Here is a 23,249-nt window from a genome sequence, read left to right on the forward strand (position 1 = left end):
AAATGACACCAAAATTTCAGAGGTGGTAGTGCTACCTGTACATTAAAGCACCCAAGTTCAAGTAAATGTGACCAAGAGGTCCAATTCTATCGACCCCTGAACAAATTGCCACTAGCCACCCTACATTGTTTCCTATGGGGGGGATTCCATGCTTTCTCAAGGGCAAAGAATAGTCAAACGCTCAAGAGCAAGCAACTGTAACAGCCCCTGAATACCCTACAACGGAACACACCTATGAACACACTGTGTGCAATCTACACACTTACCTGCTGAGTAATAATAGTAGGACACCTGAACAATAGATGCTGGTTGTGTGTGTCTGTGTCTCAACAAACACTGATATAAACAAATGGCAACCTATAATATGGGCTCTGCAAGGAGATGAAGAATAGAACTGACCCCTATGTGACTTGTGCCTTGATCCCCTCCCCCCCCTGCAAAGTATGGAGGTCAGCTGGGTCCAGTGTCTTTTGGAGTGTGACAATGCTCTGTAAATATATTGCTCTGTGACACCTCTCTGTCTCTGACTTATATCTTCAGTGTGTTTCATCCTTGTCTGTATAAACAAACTCTGGCTGTCTTCCTATAGTAAACAAATTTTATGTTCATTCCAGAGTTATCAAAAGACAATTATTGCTTCTAAGTCTATCATTAAATCAAAAATAAATCAGATCAGTATCAGTTGGCATCTTGCAGCTGGGGAAACATCCTGAGAGGATGCTGCCTATCCATTTTAGTGAATCTTGGGAATTAAGGTTCAAAGCTGAGAAATTTCCTCCCTCCTGGCTCAGGAATGCACACTTGCACCCCCAAAATAGTATGTCACCCCTATTAGAGGCCTCCTTGGAAGGTCAGATGCTGAAGCTGAAGCTCAAATACTTTGGTCACCAAATGAGAAGGGAGTACTCACTGGAGAAGACTGTGATGCTGGGAAAGACAGAAGGCAAAAGAAGAAGGGGATGGCAAAAGATGAGATGACTGGACCTCATTACTGATGTAACTAACACGAATTTGAGCAGACTTTGGAGGATGGTGGAAGACAGGTGGGCCTGGCATGACTTGATCCATGGAGTCACAAACAGTCAGATTCAACTGTGCGACTGAACAACAAATTAAAGGCCGAAAACCTCCCAGTGCAAACAGAACCAACAAGCCCAACAACATCAACATCAAACCTGAAGATCCCAGCAGAGAGACAGACCTATATGACTAGTCCAAGACTACCATTGTCAAACTACAGAATCCAACCAAACCAACTAAAACCAGGCTGGGGGGACTGTCACAAATCCAAGAGAACCAATGTTAAAAACCAAAGAAGCCAAGCAAAACCCATGTCCAATATAGCAACAAACCCAACAGAAACAATATCAACCAAAGAATCCCAGCAGACCCAGATAGCAAGCACCCTAAATGTGTGATCTCATTTGCTGCCTCCCTCCCCCCTCCCACCCTTTGCCCAGGAAACCTGCAAACTGCTCATGTAGAAGAAAGGTGGCTAATGCTTTAAATAAACAAGCAAATAAAATAAACTGCCCTCCCAAATTTGGTACTTTAAAACAATGGCACCAAATATTCCTGAATATTTCTAGGAATATTTGGGATTGAGATACTAGTATTGACTGGAATTCTCTAGAATGCATCTAGATCTGGAATAAACCTGAAAAATACTGATAAGGTATTCTTGGCTATATTTTCAGACAAGATATACTTAAGGGCACATCCCTAATCACAAATGCAAGACAACTGGCAGCCCTTGAGTAGCAAGCATCATTAAATAATAAATGTATATAAAGATGTGAAGTTGCCTTATACTGTGTCAGTCCACTGGTCCATCTAGTCCTGCAGTGGCTCTCCAAAAACTGCAGCACTGGTATCAAAGACCCCTTTAATCGGAATTGGACCCAAGGCAATCTACATGCAAAACATGTGCTTCACCACTGAGTTATGCTTGTCCCTATTACATCAATTACTTTTGAATCAAGATTGTTGACTCTGGAGCATTGTGTATTCCCTCATTATTTGCTTCCCCATACATTTTTCAAAGCACTGTTTCCTGTGTTGGCCAATGAGCCATCAATCGATTACTCAAAGAAAAATTAAACCTACAATCTATGTTAGACATGCTGGTGACAAGTGAGCACATACTTTTTGCCCTGTGGCTATATATTATGCTTTCCTTCATTCCTTTGAATCAATACAATGCAATGGAATTATGTAGGCTTTGCATATATATTACTTATGAGCAGTGCTCAGTAGGGTTGCTACTCTCCCTCCTTTTTAACATACAGACAGAATCTTTGTGCCTTTGAAAAGTTGAATAAGAGGAAGAAATGAACACATAAATCTGTCCCCAGCAGAGAAATAATATACTGTAAAGAACTTTACCAGTTACATAAAACAGAAATGTTCAGGACAACGTTTTTTACAAAGGTGACAGGGATATGGTTTAATAGAATGGTTCAGGAAAGTGTTTTCATACAGGGAAAGGGACTATAGTCTATGCTACAGTGTGTGCTGTATTTTATTTATTTGTTGTGTGTCTTATCCTGTTCTTATTGCATTTTTTTCTACTTTGTAACTCCATGTTCTGCATTGTCGGATGTATCACGTTTGATACTTTTTTGCATGGCTTCTCATTTTTGCAGTCTTACTCCTACTACCCTGTTGAATAGCTAATGGTATTTGATTGCATTGATTTACACTGTGTAATCTGCCTTGAGCACTGACCTGGACACCCCAGGCTAGCTCAATCTTGTCAAATCTTGGAAGCTAAGCAGGGCCAGTCCTGGCTAGTGTTTGGGTGGGAGACTTCCAAGTAATACCAGGGCATGACACAGAGGCAGGCAATGGAAAGCCACCTCTGAATGTGTCATGCCTTGAAAACCATACGAGGTCACCATAAGTCAGTTGTGATTTGACAGCACTTTCCTCCACCACCACAATTAGGGATGGGCATGAACCAAACTGTGAAGCAAAACTGGTCACAAATGTTGCCCTATTCATGGTTTGCAAACTGAAGTTTGTGACAGATCTACCGTCATAAAGTTCCATGAACTTTCAAAGCAGTTCATGGTGATAGAGCAGAAAGCAAGGGTTTAAAGGGACTCTGAGTCCCTTTAAACCCCTGCTTTCTGTTCCCTGCAAAAGCCACAAAACAGCTGAGCAATGGGGAACAAGCTGCTCATTGCTGCTCAGCTGTTTTAAGACTTTTCTGTGAACCCAGTTGAAAGGGACTGCAGTCCCTTTCAGTGGGGTTTGTGGGGCCATGAATCCATTTGTTTAATGAACAAACCGACAGATTCGATTCAGTTCATGGTTTAGCTATGAACCATGAACCAATACAAACCACATTTTTCTGGTTCATGCCTATCCCTAACCACAATCCTCCTTGAGTTTCAGTGAGAAAGGTGGACTATAAACAAACAAATAATTGAATAAATACATTGTCACTGTTAAAGGAAGACAGACTGTTTTATACAGTTCTGTTGTACAATAATTACTTAGCAGTAAAAACAAAAACAAAACTTCAATTATTTTCAAAGCAGAAAAAAAAACATAAAAAGAACCCTGCTATTTCAGGCCAGTGAATTCATCAACATCCTGTTTCCCACAGTGGACAATCAGATGGAGGTATCAAAGCCTTCCGTTGGTATTACCCCCAGCAACTTGCATTCAGAGATACATGGACTCTGAACGTGAAGGTTCCACTGAGCCAATGTGGGATTTGTACAATCCCCTTTGGAAGCCATAGAAAAATGTAGTCATCACTAAGTGCTGTTGTAGTAGTTCTGTAAGTTAATTATGCACCACTGAAGAAGGACTTCTTCCTCAGGTTTCACTATTTTGCAAGATGGAGAAAAAATGTAGCAGTTCTATCCAAACCATGCATAATTTTATATATCACTTCCCCTTTCAGTTCATTCTGATTATTGTGCTGCTCATTGGAGGAAAGGGTAAGAAGGAAGAGAGGTGAGAGAAATAATTGTATCCAAAAAAAGAAGGGAAATCCTGTAACAAATTTCTCAAAGTATTAAAAGGATTGCAGTAGGATAGTGGAGAACAGAGCTACGTTTTTAAATGAAGCAAATTATAAAAATGTACGATGGTTTGTCTTCTAATAGAAACAAGATTCGTCCCAGATTTTTTCTGTTCAGTTTATTAAAAGATAAGCTAAATATCAGAAAGGTTAAATGTTTATTATGCAGAATAACTACATAAATATATTATTTCACCATTAATGTTTAATACAAGCTGCACTTTTAAATGAAGTGCCCAATCTTTTGAAGACAAATTAAATGGTATGCAGATACTTTCCCCCTGATACGTAGTCAGCGCTTCTCCTCCACCAACTGTTGCACAGTGGGACTAGTCTTGTTTATGTAATCTGAAATGGCCAAAAAAGCCAGCAGTTTCCTAGTTTGGCTGATGAAGCTGGGTTGGGTGTCTGCAAATCGTCTAATTTCAAAATTATGCCCAACTCCTGGGCTTTTTTTTGAGCAGGAATGCACAGGAACACAATTCCTGCTGACTTGGCATCAGAAGATGTGGCTTAATATGCAAATTAGTCCCTGCTGGTGATGCCAGGGTGTGTGGCCTAATATGCAAAGTGGGAAGCAAAGTGGTAGCAAATCTCTGAAGCGCTTCCCTGTCACCTTTCCCAGCTGTCTGAATGGCTGGGGAGCACCAGGGAAGTTCCTCACATGCGCTTGAGTGGTCTGACCAGAGGAGTGTTCTCAGTCCATCCCTCTTCTGGCAGTGATGTGTGTGCTGTCTGACTGCCCCGGGGCATCTCGGACTATGCTGGCTTCTTCCCTGAGCTGGGAGGCTGCCACCCCAAGCTGCCCATCTGTACCCAGCCACGGAGTGGATCCTACCCCTACTGTACCCCTCCATTAAGCAAAACTGAAGCCTTCTTAAAGCCTTAGGAGCCTCCCTCTAACTTAAGCAGCTCTTGTTCCAATTGAACTGCCACATAACTTGGAAGAAGCTCATTGGAAGATGGTTAGATCTACCCTGACACTGAGGCTGAGGTCCAGCACAAGAGGCAGCCTGGTGGGTATTCTGAAGGAGCTACTGCCTGCCTCCTGGTGTTGCTTAAAAACACAGATTGCTTCTGTGATGGAATATATAACCTTGTGGAGTTCCACCTCATGGGGTTTTCAAGGCAAGAAATGAGCAGAGGTGGCTTGCCAGAGCTTTCCTCTGTGTAAAAGCCCCAGTGTTCCTCGGTGGTCTCCTGTCCAAATACTAACTGTGGCTGACCCTGCTTAGCTATTGAACTCTGATAAGATCGGACTAGGCTAGGCTATTAAGGCTGCTTCCTGCTGGTCGCCAGTATTAAATTTTAACTTCTAAGTGGTTAAAAATATTTGTGGATTTGCCTCCAGGGGTCTGTCTGTAATAAACTGATTTCAAAACAAGATTCACAAAGGATTAGAAACTTCGATGGCACGGATCAATAATGTTTTAAAGTCATCGCTTTAATGCCTGATTTGAGCATTTCTGAAATAGGAATACCTTGCTTTTATATCATTTATAATTTATCTTGAGCTTTCCTGTGATCACAGTTGACAAATGGTCCCCCAGCTCAGTGGATTCTTCAGGATAAGTTCACTGGACAGATGCCACTGGAACTTCAAGTCAAGAAAAATCTGAAAAGACTTGGAGGTTCCTCTACCAGTGATTCACTTTGAGTTATTTTAAATAGAATGCAAAAGTATAGTAGAATTTCTTAGCACTGTTAAGTACATCATTTTTTTCCCATCCTGTTTACAGGCACTTTCAGGGGTGGCCAAACTGCGGCTTGGGAGCCACATGCGGCTCTTCGATACATATCATGTAGCTCTCGAAGCCCTCACCACCCTGTTGGCCATCTTGGAGAAAGCATTTCTCTCTTTAAATCACTACTTCAAGCCAACTGGTGGCTCAGAGAATGCATTTAAAGTTCTTTCTACCTCCACTTCCTCTATTTTCCTTCCTTCGTTCCTTCCCTGCTTTCCTGTCTTGCAGCTCTCAAACATTTGACATTCATGTCTTGTGGCTCTCAAACATCTGGCATTTATTTTATGTGGTTCTTATGCTAAGCAAGTTTGGTCACCCCTGTGCTAACCTGTTTTACTTTGAAACACTGGGTTGTTTTCTTTCTTTCTTTTTGCTAGTTTCTCATCCCTGCTGCTCTAGCCTAAACAAAATCCCATCTTGATTTTTGCTGCTTCTTTGTGACGATCCAACCTGCTATACCTTTGCTTTCATTCCCTTTTCTCTCCTCACACCAAATTTTCCTGTAAAATATTCATTTTTATATGTATGTGAATAAATCATTTTACAGATCCAGGTTGGATCCAAGTAGCTTCTGCATTGAGGAAAAAGGGAGGAGAGGGTCCCCTTTGACTACCAAAATGGCTATGCTGGGAATCATGGGACCTGTAGTAAGGAGGGGAATAAGCTGAAATTGCATGAAAAAAATATCTGGATCCAACCCAATGTATATATAAAATATAGGAACAATGTATGCCACTTTTGGTCCCCATTGGGGGCCACTGAAATAAATAAATGCACAGTATATTGCAAATAAATATGGACAGCTAACATATCTATTTAGGGTTGCCAGCCCCTATGTGAGGCCTGGAGATCTCCTGCTTTTACAACTGATTTCCAGCCAGCAGAGATCAGCTTTCCCGGAGAAACTGCTTTGAAGGGCGGGCTCTGTGGTACTGTATCATGCTGTGGCCCCTCCCCTCCCCAAACCCCACCCTCTCCTGGATCTACCCCAAAGTCTCCAGGTATTTCCCAACACTGACCTGACAACCCTATTTAATAGAAACATACTGGCAAAATCAACAGTGAAAAGAAAAATATTGATTTCAGTTGGATTTACTTCTGAGTAAAACTTAATAGGGTTGAATTTCTAAAAGAGCTGGCTGTGCACTCCTACTATAGAGATACAAAATCCACCAATAGAGATTTTACAAATTTTACAAAATAAGCATTTAGAATCAGCAAAGTGCATAATATAAAACATCATTTCCCATTTTCTTAAAATCCTTCTCTTGTCTCTTAAATCTAAACACTCACATCAAAGCCACCAAGCAAAAGATGGAGCTTATTTGCCACAGGCAGATCAATATTGAAAATTTATGGGTTGATAAACTGTTTTCTTAAATAGTTATACTTTTGGCAAACAAAAAACACAGCCGCACAATCTCTCAGAATAGGGCTTTCTCTTGTAGTGCCCACTAAGAACAGCAGCAGGCAGCACATTAAAGCTGGCTAAAAAGAAGGCTCCTCTGTAGGCTGAGATGGTAAAAAAAAAAACTATATAGGGGCAATAGGACTTGGAATATGTAAAGCCAAAGAAGCCAGGAGAGCACACATGGCGAGCACGGAAAATAGTACTGTTTAAATCCCACTGAAACAACCTTTTTTTCATTGAGGATCAAGCTTTGGAATAAGAAAAGGAGGTTATCCAGAGACCCATAAGTCCCTTGGTGCTATTTTAGAATCCCTCACTCCCTCTCTCAGAATTCCTATCCTCACAAATGGAACATTCCCTTCAGGATTCCTGATGCCGTTGAAGTCTTTTGTGACCCTGGCATTTTTTTTTTTTTTTTTTTTGACTAGCACTATCATCCAGCAATGGCAGGGTTTCCTGAGAACACAGCAGCTAATAAACTTTTCTGCATGGTTTGAAGCAGCAACTGATGACTCACAGTTGTGTAACATCAGCTGAGTAAATGTATATCATGCCTCTGGTGAGAAGAGAAATAATGCAAAATAAAAATATTCCCCTAAGAGCAACAGGAGCCAACACATTAATGGATAATGTTGCCAGCCTTTGCCAGCACTGCCCGCCTTTGTTCCAGCTATGGGGCCTGGGGAATTGCACGCCACTTAATTACAGCTTGCTCGCTGCTGTTCTACTTGTCTGTAACTGGTTAATAGAATGACTCCAGTATAAATGACTGTAAATCAAATCTGCCACTAAGGGCAATGCCAACATAGGCAGCCTGACAATATGTTGTTTATTCTGATAATAATAGGGGTGCCCACCAAGCAGTGGGAACGTGTATCGAAATGGGTTGGTACTTGTGTAACAGGCAGGAGCCATTTGTCAAGGCAGGAGAATTGGACTGTACCACCTCAAGGTATAAACAGTCACTCTGTTTTCTGTGCAGGCAACAGTTCAGCTTGCCATTTAAAATGCTCATATTGGTTGGGGTTAGGGTCAATACTCCCTCTAAGCTGTGGAATCTTGTGAGCAAAAATTCTCCTCCATGAGCTACTGGCATTAAAGTTGTGAGCTATTGCATAGATTGAACTGAGGTCATTTTTCCTGAGCTAAGACAAAAATGTGTGAGCCAGAGGCTAAAGAATTGTGAGCTAGCTTACACTAACTCAGCTTAGAGGGAACGCTGGTTAGGGTAAACAACAGTCCAGGTGAGACCTGGAATTCTCCTGGAATTCCAGCAGATCTTCCAGCTACAGTGGTCAGATCTCAAGGAGAAAATGCCAGCTCTGGAGGTTGCGGTCTGCAGTTACCATAGAGTTGAGGAAAAACCTAGACTATCCCTACTGATCTTCTCTTCTCCAAACTCTGTTCTCCCCAGGCACCTCCCCCATATAGCCGGGAACTTCCTAAGCCAATGTTCGTAACCTTAGTTGGGATGCCTGGCCTGAACTCAGGTGCTCCTTTCTCTTTGAGTTGGTTATCTATACCAGTAATTCCCAGCATGGTGCCTGTGGATGCCATGATACCCATGTGCTTGTTTCCTGGCAGCCTTAGGTTTGCCATCATGTCCTGACAACTAGCTAGAAATCTGTGGGTGCAGGGGTATGGAGATGGCCTATTGTGACGGCATAATATTACTTCAGGGGGAAACCAGAAAATGATGTCACACCTCTCTAGGAAACTGTACAGTCCCTAGCAATTTCTAGAGGGAACTAATATCACTTCCAGGTTTTCCCTGGAAGTGATAACATGCTCCCATTTTGAGAGTCATTTAAAAAAAAAATCTGGCAAGCTTCTGGGGAGCTGGCAGACAGACACACACCAGATAAAAAGCCAGTCCTGGCTTCCCTCCAGTTTCTTGAATGAAGAGATTAGGAGTAAGAAAAGTATCATATAGCAAGGTAAAATTACATGTTTGTTATATCCTTTTTTGGGGTTTGTATGTTGCAATTCTTTCTGCTGTGCCTATTTTCATTACTCCTACTATGTCATTTACATGTCATACATCATTTATATGCAGCCGATTGACAAAAAAAAGGGATGGAAAGGTGTAAACATTTTGTGAGAGTTATTTGCTCCAAGAAAACAAATAATGGCATATATATAAACACACTTGGTATTGCTTCACGTGAGAGAGAATCACAACTGAAATGATGGATTTTCTAGTTCAACCAGCAGAGATGAGAAATATGATCACCTCTTTTAATATTTCAGGTACCTGGGAAGCTGCAAGGGGTATGCTGTAAAAGCGGGAAAGGCAAAAGCACATTGGAAATGCTGACTCAGGTAGTTCTTCTTTCAGTATAAGGTATTGACACGGAATGGTAGTAGGGTTCCCAATCCCCCCGCTTTAGCGGGAGACTTCTGGGTTCCCAGCTTAATCTCCCGGTCTTCAAAAATTGAGAAGCGGGGGGGGGGGGGGGGTGGAAGGGGGGAGAACATACCTATAGAGCTCCTGTTGTAGAGCTCCTGAGCAGTTTGTAAAATCCCTGTCCCTTTAAGGCTGGGCAGGAAGGAGGAAACAGGAAGGGCTTCGGAGAACGGCCCCTCCCTTCTTTGCTTTCGTTTTCTCAGCAGGCACAGTTCTCCGGAAGAAGACCAAGTAAGTATTTGTGTGTGTGTGAGAGAGGGAGGGGGATTCCCTGGTATGGAGGCCCTCCCTCCCTTTAGAAAGTGTGGGGGGGGGAGGGAAATGTCTACTGGGCACTCTATTATTCCCTATGGAGAATGATTCCCATAGGGAATAATAGGGAATTGATCCGTGGGTATTGGGGGCCCTGGGGGGGGCTATTTTTTGAGGTAGAGGCACCAGATTTTTAGTATAGCATCTAGTGCCTCTCCCCAAAATACCCCCCAAGTTTCAAAACGATTGGACCAGAGGGTCCAATTCTATGAGCCCCAAAAGATGGACCCCTATCCTTAATTATTTCCTATGGAAGAAAGGCATTTGAAAAGGTGTGCTGCCCCTTTAAATGTGATGGCCAGAACTCCCTTGGAGTTCAATTATGCTTGTCACACCCTTGTTCCTGGCTCCACCCCCAGTGTCTCCTGGCTCCACCCCCAAAGTCTCCTGGCTCCGCCCCCAAAGTCCCCAGATTTTTCTTTAATTGGACTTGGCAACCCTAAATGATAGACTTTACTAACAGCTGAATGAGCAAATGTTTTTAGCTGAAATAATTATTTAAAATTGCCAGAAGGAACACTTAGGTTAGGGGTGTCAAACATGTGGCCTGTGGGCTGGATCCAGCCCATAGAGGGCTCCAATCAGGCCCTACAACAACTGGCTGTTGTCTGCTTCATTCTCCCTTGCCTGCTGTGTTCGGTTGCCATTTTATGTTTCTCCCCAGCGATCAGCCTGCCAGAAAAGCAACCTTTCTTCACTCCTTCCCTCTCCCCCTCCCTTTTCCCAAAGGGAGGAAGAAAGAGGAGGAACCTCAGCCAATGAAAGAGCCTAGCTCTATAGCTCTGCTGGGTGATTAAGTTTGTCAGACTCAATCAATCACCCTGCAGAGCTCCTGAGCCCAGCCTCTCTTTCTTCCTGGCTGAGGCTCCTCCCTCTCCTTGTGCCCTGGGGGAAGGAAGGAAAGAGACAGAGCTTCCTTTGCCCAGTTCTCACCATTGGGAGAAATACAAAGAGCATTTTAAAGACTAGTGAGGTTTTATTGAAGGTATGAGCTTTTTGCTTTGTTACAGGGGGTGGGGGGAGAGGTAGATTTGTTGGGCTTGTTATGGGTGTAACTGGGTTCCCCTCATCTTTTTCATTGTATTCATGGCCTCCAGTCTTTCTCAATAGGAAAGTATGTGACCTATTTAGAAGAGAAATAACAATAAGTTAGCATTAGGCTGAGTGTATGTGTGTCTAGCCCAGGTTTACCCAGGAAATTTCCATTGATTTTTCTTTCACATTTTCCTTTGATTGGGGATCTTGAATTTAGACTTCCCAGATAGTAGGCTGATACTAATCATTGTTCATAGCTGTCTCTATTCTTGTACTGCCACATAGGAGTTGTAGTTATTTTTCTGGAGAAGACTATAGTTTTGCAGAAAAGCACATAGCCCACAGTCTGTGCCATGGTGCCTTCACATAATCTTCATCAGCGCATGAAGCAGCTTATGTACAAAAGCTCACAATGCCCAGATGCTTCATGTTTTCCTTTAGGTCTGAGGCTCAAAGCATTGAATATGAGATCTTTGTAATGAATATCAATAAATCAAAAGTAGGTTTGCACACTTGAACAACACTTGAACAACATATTCAAGATTGGTACAGCACAGACATTGTCTGCAGTTTTTGATGCAATAATTCATAGCAAGAGATGACATTTATCAGACTGTAAAAAATATTGCAAGACAGCTAACGTTTTAAGTAAAAAAAATTGTTTGTCTGCACCCCCTTTATACAGTTTATATGTCCGCTACCTGGCATTACACACATGGCCCGGCATGACAAGGTCTTATTTATGTCATATCCGGCCCTCATAACAAATGAGTTCGACACCCCTGAAAGTGAACTTCAACTAATATGGGAAAGTGGACTTGATATTATCCAAGATGCTTCTGCACTAGGGTGATTTTCCTTGTTTGGTAGCTAATGTGATTCTTAGTGAAATTGCCCTTGCAACAGAGATTCCAACAGCCCAGGGTACTCTGTTTTCTTTTAATTTTAGTGGTGGTTTCCCTTTTACATCTGGTGAGCATTGAAGCCCCATACCTGCTGTGTTTTTACATGACCCCTAGCAATCTCCACCCACTGCTTTTTTTTTTATTTTGAATAGCATGTAAAGCACTGTATAGAAATAAAACATTTTTTTTTAAAAAAAAAACCTTCTAACCCACCGCCCCTACACATATTTATCTATTTATAAATTGATTTCTAGGCTGCCCTCCCTCAAAGTATTGGGGCTTAGGGTGGTGTACAACATCTCATAAAATACATCCAAATCAAATTTGTGGATGCCTCCTATGATCCCCTCCCCCCTCCCTAAAAGGTAGATTGAGTTGTGGGTGAATCTCTTCTTCTTTGAATGAGCATTAGTAACACAGGATAGAAAGAGAATGAAGTTTGAGTCCAGTGGTACCGTTAAGACCAATTAAGTTTAATTCCAGATATAAGCTTTCATGTGCATGCATACTTCTTCAGATACAATACCTTTAGCAACTTTAAAACAAAAAAACTTGTGTTTGCAGAGCCTTCAGTGATCCCCTCTCATCTGTCTTTTCTATTATGATAATCATTGACAGGAATGAAAGGAGTAACTGTCTGGTGCTACACTGCAGTCTTGCTTGTGGCACTTGTGTCCCAGGATGTGCCATTTTTACAGGTTTAAAATAAAGCATTTTTTTGTCTGTTGGAAAAAAATGGGCAGTTAATGATCTGTGCACAGAGGATGATGTCATGTAGAAATATTAAAAACAGACCAAACAAAACTGCACCAGTTGGGTGGCTGAAATGTTGAGTGTGGAAGCAACCCTGGTTCCACAATGGGGAAACCTGGCCCCTGTTCCTTGATTGTGACTACTTCTTTCAAAGGACCAAGATAGACATGATAGAAGAAATCCTTGAATAGGGAATCAGAGAACTTCGCGGAGAACACGTTTGACAGGCAAATACACATTTTTTGACAGTTGCAATCCCTAGTGAGACAAACCTTAGCTTTCTTCATTTTGCTGTTATCCAACCCCGGAAGCATTCTGAACAGCTTTTGCTGACCTAAAAATCCTCCAACTCCCTAGCCATTCCTCATTGGAAAGATGAAGAACATCTCTACACTCTGTGCAACGTTGACATGTCTATCCTTTCCTTGTTGAGAAGTGCTTTTTACTAGATTAGGCTGGTTCACTAGCTGTTGGAGGAAGCCCACTTAGGAACACACTCTAAATGGGGTTGCCTTTTCATGGTGTCTAGAAATGTTGGTTGCTTCAGAATGTGGTGGTGATAATTGTAATCAGGGGTGGAATTCTAGCGGGAGCTCTTTTGCATATTAGGCCACACACCCCTGATGTAGCCAATCCTCCAAGAGCTTACAGGGTTCCTGCTAGAATTCCACCCCTGATTGTAATAGAGACCTAAAGTCGGGAACCCACATGTAATATCAACTTCACTGACTACCAGGTTTGTTTCTGGAGGGCAGCCAGGTTGGTCTGCAAAAAGAGCAAGATTAAAGTCCAGTAGCACCTTGAAGACCAACATGATTTCCATGGTATAAATTTTCAAGAGACAAATCTCAGGAAATAGTGTTGATCTTCAAGGTGCTACTAGACTGGATAACAAGTTTTTCTGGTCCCCCATCTCCTTTGTCAACATACCTTTCCCCCCGTATTGTCTTATCACTTGATGACTCTCAGACAAATATGCAAACTAAACTGAACACATTATCCCAATAGCCATACAGTGTGTGAAATTAGTCCTGCATGAGTGCATTTTTTTCACAATATTTACATTATTAAAAAAGGTAGTCCCCTGTGCAAGCACCAGTTGTTTTTGACTCTGGGGTGTCGTTGCTTTCACCACATTTTTCATGGCAGACTTTTTATGGGGTGGTTTGCCATTGCCTTCCCCAGTCATCTACACTTTCCCCCCAGCAAGCTGGGTACTCATTTTACCGACCTCGGACGGATGGAATGCTGAGTCAACCTGGAGCCGGCTACCTGAACCAGCTTTCGCTGGGATCGAACTCAGGTCGTGAGCAGAGGGCTCTGACTGCAGTTCTGCAGCTTTACCACTCTGCACCATGGGGCTCTATCTACATTATTAATTATTAATGAGCCCTAAAATCTTGTGTCTCAGTAAACTTCTGGTACCTGCTTTACTTTGAATATTAAAGATTCAGGATGCAATGAAACTGAATTTTAAACTCATTACACATTTAAAAAATTCTAGCTGGACTAATACTGAGAGTGACACAATCTCGGGACCATTAGTCTGTCATTTATGGCTAACTCGTCTAATAACATCAGAACTTTGCAGTGGAATCATTCACCAAAGATTCTTACAGAAGCCTCGAACTGTGTATAAAACAGATGTAAGGTTGTACAGCTATATACTGATTCTTTTACACTGTTGACATATTTTCATTTCCCCCATTTACTGCTGGAGTACCCTATTCATTTTCTTCTTTTATGGCATTTTATGTGATCCATGTACAACTGATGCTAAAGCAGGTATCACTATTAATAGTGATAGGTCTGCCAAATCTTATCATTACCTCTTGTCATTACCTCAGTTTCTTTCCAAGTGAGGAGAAACCACAGCAGAAACTAGAACTTTCACATTGAAACATGATGTTTACAAAATCCAGTAATATTCTAAGCAGACATGCTTACCACTTAAAGGAGTAACAGAGTAGCATAAAACCATGGAATGTTTCCGATCTCTTGTACATCTTCATTAAAAAAACAAACAAACCCCTACACATTTCCTCAATAACAGCCTGCCTTGGGCATTTTCTTAGTTGTGTTTATTCACAAGAGATGTTGTAAAGGTTAGTAAAATCAATAACTGTCCTTGTTTGTGTTGCATTGTCAAAGTTGGGTACCCAAAGGTTGGGTGAGAGAAAACTATATCTGGAGAAATAAATTAAACAAAATATATGCATTTATTACAAAGTGCACTAAAACTATACTTCAAAAACTTTTGACACAATCCACCCTTGAAGTGGTGAATATCTGAAACATGTCTGCATAAATGATGCTGGGCAAGGCTGATTGCCATTGCGCTGATTCAGTATCTCCAGATCTTGCAAGTCACAAAGCACCTATATTTACTTTGGACTGAGCTTCGTCTCAGGGTATATGAAAAGACTTCTGGCCTATTTGCTGAAATGTAGCACCATAGCCATATGCTTAGGCCACATGAACCACCCTACATGAATGGTAATTTATATTTGGGTTAAGAATGTAATGAGCAGGAACACACAGGAACACAGTTCTTGCTGGCTCGGCATCAGGGTGTTTGGCCTAATATGCAAATGAGTTCCTGCTGGGCTTTTCCTGCAAAAAAGCCCTGTGTAAAATAATGGTGACATCAGGGGGTGTGACCCAATATGCAAATGAGTTCCTGCTGGGCTTTTTTTGGGGGGGGTAGAAAAAGCCAAGTAATGAAACCCTGGTAATGAAAGCCCTGCTGGATCACACTAGCAGACCACCTTGTCCAACATCCTGTATCACATGACAGCCTAACAGCTATGCTGCAGAGCCAAGAAACTGGACATAGAGGCCTAGACTCCTAGCACTATTATTCAGAGGCATGCTGCTTCTGCATATGGAGGGTTTCTTACCTGACCATGACTACCAGTCATTGATGGGTTAGTAGATCACACAAGCTGAACAGACATGCCACAGGGATTGAAGGATTAATGCAGTGAATTGATAGTGTCAATGCAGCAGAAAGACATTCACTGTGGAAAGACTCGTTCAGTTTGGCATCTTTTGTTTTTTTACCAGCAGGTGCCAATTTCTGTGTATATAGGTTTGTTACAAAGGCAATGCATTTGGGACTGCTAGAGGACCCCATGGGGGTTTGTCCTTAAATGGTCCTGTGAACTACTTTTACTTTTATTAGTTAGGGGGAAAAAACATTCATTATATGAAACCACAGCCCTGCTGAGATAAAATCCTCCACAGTCACATCTTGTTAAGAAGCTGGAGCCTGAAAGGACAACTGCATTCCTCATTCATATTTAACTACTGGATTCTCCTTTCAAAATGTGCTGAAAAGTTAACCTAGTTCTCCTGAAACTGAAATTAGGAAAGGAAAAGCATTCATTATTTTGGAAAGTGTGTTACAAGTTCACAGGAAGTAGAAATATGATTGCAACCCAAGTTATAAAGCAAATTGTGTGTGTGCATGGATGATCATTTGGTGACCTATTGTCTCAAGAGGCTGCAGAACTAATGGCTGGTTCTGCATATCCAATCTAGTTCAGGGCATGATTCTCTATCTCCATATGATCTTGACAACCCTTTGAGAGAGGTTAGGCTGAAAAAGAGGAACTAATTTAAAGTCACACAATGAGCTTCATGGACTGATGGCCTAACATCACATTTCACGGTTCTCAGGTCTTTCAATTAGATGCATCTTGTGAGCTGTCCACTGAGAACTCCATTCCCAGGCACTCAGAGGCCCAGTTCAGATTGGGACTGTGTCATGTGGGGAGAAGGTGCTTATGTCTTCCCCACATGTGCCATGGTCCTGATTGATATTCCCTCAGTGTCCAAGAATTGAGTTCCCAGTGGGCAACTTTCAACATATATCAGATGGAAAGTCATAATGGAGGAACTGTAATGTGTAATTTGGCCCTGGGTAGGGTTTCAGATCTGGGTTTCCTTAATCCAGCATCCTAACCATAAAAGCACACTGTGGAGAATTCCTAAAGTAGGACATTTGCAGAGGTGACTCTATAAAAAAATATTTGAGGGTGGCAGTGGAATAATTAGTGGAACAAGGATGCTGTTATACACATTAAATCCATAATATATGGAACATGCATAAAATAGTAGTCTGACATCTCACCTTTAAAACTCTTAACCATCTGCGACCCTCATACCTATGGGACTGCCTCTCCCATTACAACCCACCCCTGGCAATCCCTTCTGTGATTGTCTAGGGGCCTCTTGCAAGTGCCTGGCCCCAGGATGGCTTGGTTAGCTATCACCATGGGATGGGCCTTCTCAGGAGACCCCTACCCTGTGGAATGCACTCTCAGATTTATTTATTATTTATTTATTATTACTGATGATACCTGTGCCCTATTGGACATTTAGTTTCTGCAGGGCATTCAAGGCCAAATTGTTGAGGTTGGTCTTTGGAGGGTAATCCACATATTTGGGCTGTTTTAGCAGTAGTATGGTGCTATTCATATATTTTAATAGTTTAATATCCAGATGTTGCTATTTTATATTTGTTATTTGCTTTTATGTTGTTTTTTTACCTTAGTCTATGGTTTTAAGACCCTTTGGGTAAGCAGCAGCTTAAAAATCTAATAAAATACATACATACATGCACACAGACAGACAGATAGACATAGACAACTGGGTTTACAGCAGCAGAGCTAGGCTCTGATATATGGCTGTCTTCTCAGATTTGGTCTAACCTGAGTCTCCTTGTCCAATCACATGTGGTGCAGAACGACAGTGCCAGTTCACATGTACAGAGCGAGATCATTTGAAAAGAGATCTCTGCACTGCATCCCTTTTTAGGTGGATAAGCTAGCCCCAACCAGGACTAAATGGCCTGGTCCTCAAATGGCTTTTGTTTGTTCTTAGGATGGAAGATGAGAATAAGTGAATGAAAACTCCTTCTATCTCCATTTGGTACTTTCTAAAAGTTTAACCCATGGACTTCAAATGTACTATGATTAAAAGCTACGAGAGCCAAAGCAGGTGGTGAGAAATACTGCTGCCTGTCATAATCATTCCTGTCATTTTGAAAGATGGTAAAACCTAGAACTCCACCCCATACACATTTGAAAAGACAATATGTAAAACCTAGCTCCCATCCACTCCAGCTTGTCTGGAAATCATTTATACACAAGGAATAAGGCCTGTTGTGGTGCAAAATACTAAGGGGTCTAGAAAGAGACTCTGAATGAGTGCCCCCCCCCCACTTTTGCTGTCTTCCCACACACACAAGTGAAGGCATTCATTCTCTCACCCTTCAATGGGAGCTTTCTCTGTCATCTGGAGAGCAGTTGTAATCCTGAGTGATCTCCAGCCCTCACCTGGAGATTGGCAACAGTGGTTTCCCAGGAGGAAAGGGATGATTTGGAGGGTGGAGTGTATGGCATTGTACCTGTCTGAAGTCCCACCCCTCCTCAAACCCCACCATCTTCAGGCTCCACCCTTTAAATTTCCAGTAATTTCATAACCTGGAGTTGGTGATCCTATCTCCTTCCCTTTATCTGTTCCTCTGACTTCAGCTTTCCATCACCTTCCCCCTCCTTATAGTCTCTACATAGGAAAAGGACAGTCTTTCTCCACAGTGTGTGTGTGGGGGGGACCAAAGCAGCATACATCATTCTCCTCTCCCTACTTTGATCTGAACAACCCTATGAGGCAGGTTAGGCTGGAAGTCACCCAGTTAGCTTCCACAGCAAGAACCTGTGCCTGGCAGACCCCACTCTGAAGCCCTATGCCCTCCTCGAGCTCCACCACAGATTCTTCAGGGATTTTCCACCAACCTGGAACTGGCAGCCATAGTCAGGACTGGTCCCAATGAGTTCTGCCTCAGAGGCCTTTAGTGATACCATTCAGACCAACAGTCTGTCTCTGATAATGTTGTTGGTCTTAAGCAGATGACTCCAATCTCTCTCTGTGTCTTGTTTTCCATCTGTATCTCTCTCTGTATCTGTCCAGCATGCAAAGTGACCATTTTCTCCAGTGGAGGTGATCTTTGCCATCTGCAGATCAGTTGTAATTCTAAGTGATCTCTAGTCCTTATCTGGAGATTGGCAACAATTATCCCCCAGGAGCAAATTGTTGGCTTGGAGTCTATAGCATTGTACCTGTCTGAAGTCCCACCCCTCCTCAAACCCCACACTCTCCAGGCTCCACCCCTCAAATCTCCAGGAACTTCCCAACCTGGAGTTGGCAACACTATCTCCTTCTCAGACAACCATCCTGGAGCAAAGTTGAGGGGTGGAGGGAGATAGGAATGACAGGAAAGAGGCAAGAAAGAGGCAGGAAAGACAGTAAAGGTGGGACAGCCATGCCCTCTGAGGAAACACTCCTGCCAGTGCCTGTTGGTGGTGGCCATGATTCCTTTCATGAGGCTGCAGTACAGCAGAAGGCCTTTCTGAGGCTGGTTCACAGAGAAGACACAGAGAAGCATCAGAGGTGTGTCTGTCTCTGAGGTAAGACTATTTTGGCAATTTGTTCAACATTACTCCACCTGCAGTAGGTGCGGGCACGGGAGTCAGCCAATGAGAGGCCAGAGACAGTGACAGACGATTCATGAGCCAATAGTTCATGCAGAAAAGTTCCAACTGATGAGGATGCTCAATTTTGCCACCATCATAAGGGAATTATGTATAAAGGATAATCCAGAAATGTCTCCTCAAACTAATACAGATTCGTGAATATACTGTTGAAAGAAAACCTAAAAGGGAAGGGACACTATTTTTTTGGTTGCAAGATCTGTTTTACTCTGAGGATTGGAAAAGTTACTTTATCCATTCCATTATTTCCTGCTTCTCTATTCTACTGCTTTTGACTATGAACTCACTAAACTCTCCAAACCACATAGCCAGACACTCAAACAACAAATATAGTGTTGGATCCAACCAGTTTCTCCACTGCTGAAAAATGGAGGAGAGCCCTCCAGCACAAAATACGCTATTATGAGAATCATGAGACCTGCAGGTGAAAAAAGACATGCACAATAGGGGCTGGAGTAAGGAGCAGAATTAGGCAACAAATTAATCTGTATCACTTGCTTAGGTCCCAATGATAAAAATAATGGATCTTTTGGCTGCTTCTTTTTTTTTGTTAATTATCACAGGCATAGGAATGCCAGACTCCAGGTGGGACCTGAGGATCCTCTGGAATTGCAGCTCACTTCCAGACTACAGAGGTCAGTTCTCCTAGAGAAAATGGGTGCTTTGGAGGGTTGAGTCTATGGCAATGTACCCCACTGAGGTCCCTGCCCTCCCCTAGGCTCCATCATAAGATCTCCAGGAGTTCCCTAACCTGGATCAGGCAACTCTACCCCCCATTCCTTGCTGGTGGCCAGGGGGGGACCAGCAACCCTATGCATGTCCCTGCTATGGAAACTCTTTGGTTCTGTAATGCTTTAGGGAAGCTAACCCACTCTAATTGGTCCACCAACCAGTGAGTAGGGATGTGGGTTGGAGGATGAGAAGCAATGCTTTCAGTGCTGACCTGAGTGTGACAGAGGCTGTTATTTCTACAAGAAGAAAGTTGATGTGGTGTTGGGGAAGAGTTTTAAAGATACCACAGGCCAACAAAAAGATGAAGAAGTGGATTCTAGAGCAAATCAAGCTTCCCCTAGAAGCTAAAATGATTAAACTGAGGTTATTGTACTTGGATTACATTGTGAGAAGACAAGCGTCACTGGGAAAAGACAATCATGCCAGCTAAGCAGCAGGAAAGAGGAAGATTCAGCATGTGATGGATTGTCTCAGTCAAGGAAGCCAGGTTTCTCCATTTGCAAGACCTGAGTGACGTGAGTTCCTAGGCTTGCCATAAATCGGAAGCAACCTGACATCATTTAACACATGCACAGTTACCAATGACAAAGCTTGTTAATTTGACAGACCCCTCCCCCCCCCCAATTCTTGCCTGACACTGAATTAACTCATTTCAGTAATATCCCCAAGCCTCATTTTGGGTAGGAGCTCACAGGAGTGGTGCTCTGGAACGTCTAGGGTTGCCAAGTCCAATTCAAGAAATATCTGGGGACTTTGGGGGTGGAGCCAGGAGACTTTGGGGGTGGAGCCAGGAGACACTAGGGGTGGAGCCAAGATCAAGGCTGTAAGGACCCTGAGGGGGGGAGGGCCCCCAAACCGGGGGATCCCCTGCCCCCACCTGGGGATTGGCAACCCTACCAGCCAGCAGGGAAGGCGAGGAGGGTCTCTCCCTCCAGCTACCAGCTCCCCTCCCGCCTTCCGCCAGCCTTCCTCATCGCCTCCTACCTTACCCAGTCCTTGGCTCGGAAGGCCAGCGTGCCTCTGCCGCAGCCATGCCGCTTCCTCCTCCTCCTCCCGCCATGGCTCGGCTCAGCTCAGCACCGCCACCACCTCCTTCTCCTCTGAGGCCAGCCCAGCATGCCCCTTGCCGCCCGCGCAGCCATAGGCCCAGCAGAGGGGCCGGGGGGAGAAGCAAAGCGCACCCCCCTTGCCCACGCAGGCCGTTTTCTGCAGGGAGTGGAGGGGCAGGGCGCAAGTCCGGCCTGCTCTCGGTCCTCAAGCGTTGCTGCTCGGGGTCCTAGAAGGACCCAGATTTGGGGCTCGCCACGCTTCTCCATAGCTGCTCCTCCGAGATGGGCTCAGGTTGAGCCCATCTTGGAGGAGCAGCTACGGAGAAGAGGCGGCAGCCGCGCAGCGGTGTCGCCCGCTCCTTGGCGCCGTTTCTTCCCCCTCCCCCCGCTTCCATTTTTTTGGGGAGCGGGGGAAGAGGCTGGAAATTCTGGGGTCCCCCGCCAGGGCGGGAGGGTTGGGAAGCCTAGGAATGTCTAAATTTTATTGTGCTCCTTTTTTCTTAGCCCTCCCCCAAAATACTTCCTTTTGGGCTCCATTGTTCAAGCCCCCTGTGAGAATTTTGCTGAACTCTAAGATTGGACAAACTTTTTAATATTTTCCCCCACAAAAAGGGGGGGAGGGAATAACCAAAACATACAAAGCAGACAGATGGAAATCTTCATCATGCCACTGTGGCCACATAGGAGAAAATAATGTTAAAAGTATGATGGGAGTAAGGTTTTATTATGACAATGATAATTCAAGAAGCATTTTAAGGTAGATGCTGAGCTGATATAATGTAGTACGCCTTCTGGTAATGGCAGGGGGTGTGGCATATGCAAATGGATTATGCAAATGAATTGCACTAATAAGGTCCAGCACCTCTTTTTCTACAAAATGGCTTCAGGTAGGTAGCTGGGTTGGTCTGCAGTAGAAGCGCAAGCTCCAAGTCCAGTAGCACCCATCCCTGTCTGCTAATTAATAAATGTGGGCAATTTTCACACAGCACCCCCTTCATGAGCTGAAGTTGCTGAATCCAAGATTTATTCTGTGTAATGAAGAGAACAGCTTTAATCCCCAGAGAATGAAGATAGTGCCTCCCTCATATCTAGTCCAATGTTACATCACTGCATTGACATATTTATTATGATTTTACAAATCTCTGAACTTGAAACTGAACAAAGACTTGAGGTTCTGCATTCATTTGCAAGCTGTCATGTAAAGTGTGTAAAGCCATGGATGACGCCTGAAACTTGGAAACTCAAGCTTTTCCCTGCATCTTGCTCATAGTCACACCCTGAGTCTGTGACTTGAAATGAAGCCCCTGAAAAGAAAACATTTGCAAAGAGATAGTTATATGTGATACATTTTTGTCTCCTGACTTTGGTATAAGTAACTCTCAGCAGGTGTCTTTCTGTACAATGAAAAGGAGAAAAAATAATATGGTCTGGGGAAAAAGAGAAACCTCTCTAATATTTGAAAGCAGATGGAATCCAAAAAGGTGCTTTTTTTACTCTTTCATGTCATTTGCTACACAGTATGTTGAAAGATCAGATCTAAAAGGCCTTGTCACTGTAAGGAGGAGTATGACAGAAAGGATTATAGGAATGAACTACAGTATTCCAAATGAGGTTGTGGTTAAGAAGTATTTATGGGAACCACTAAACAAGGAATAAGAATGTTATAAGGGATGAGAGAAATATGTAATAAGAATACAGAGTATTTGTTTTTAAACAACAACAAAAAACAGACCACGTATGCAGGAGGAGCTAAATCGTGGGCCTTACCTCACCTCACAATTTGCCATTTTAGTCAGCCTTCCTACCTCTCATCCTCTACTCAAATTCACTTCTGTTATTATTCAATTAATTACTTACTTACTTTATACCCCCAATTTTCTCCCTAATTGGGACCCAAATAAGCTCATTCTCCTTTTCTCCACTTTATCCTCAGGATGATCCTGTGAAGCGGGATAGTAGGGTAGACAGCTCTGGGTTGGGAAATACCTGGAGATTTTGGGGGTGAAGCCTGAGGAGGGTGGAGTTTACAGTGGGGAGGGACCTTAGTGGGGTATAATTCCCCAGAGTTCACTTTCCAAAGAGGCAATTTCCTCCAGATGAATTGATCTCTGTCACCTGGAGATCCGTTGTAATCCCAGGAGATCTTTGGCTACCACCTGGAGGCTGGCAGCAACCCCTACAGATTAGGCTGAGTGTGTGTGACTGGCCCAGTAAATTCCCATGGCAGAGTGGGGATTCAAGCCTCTGTATCTCAGGTCCTAGACCAATACTCTGGACATGGGCTTTTTTCTGGGAAAAGGGGAGAAA

The 23,249-nt window shown here is 43.2% G+C and overlaps 1 protein-coding gene across 1 annotated transcript in view; it reads right to left on the reverse strand.

The window, feature by feature from the left end:
- The window catches only part of CHRM2 (cholinergic receptor muscarinic 2), a 248,378-nt gene that overhangs the window by 3,027 nt on the left and 222,102 nt on the right, over positions 1–23,249 (reverse strand). The window lies entirely within an intron of this gene.

The sequence above is a fragment of the Heteronotia binoei genome, chromosome 8 (genome assembly GCF_032191835.1).
Source record: "Heteronotia binoei isolate CCM8104 ecotype False Entrance Well chromosome 8, APGP_CSIRO_Hbin_v1, whole genome shotgun sequence".
Classification (NCBI taxonomy): Eukaryota; Metazoa; Chordata; class Lepidosauria; order Squamata; family Gekkonidae; genus Heteronotia; species Heteronotia binoei.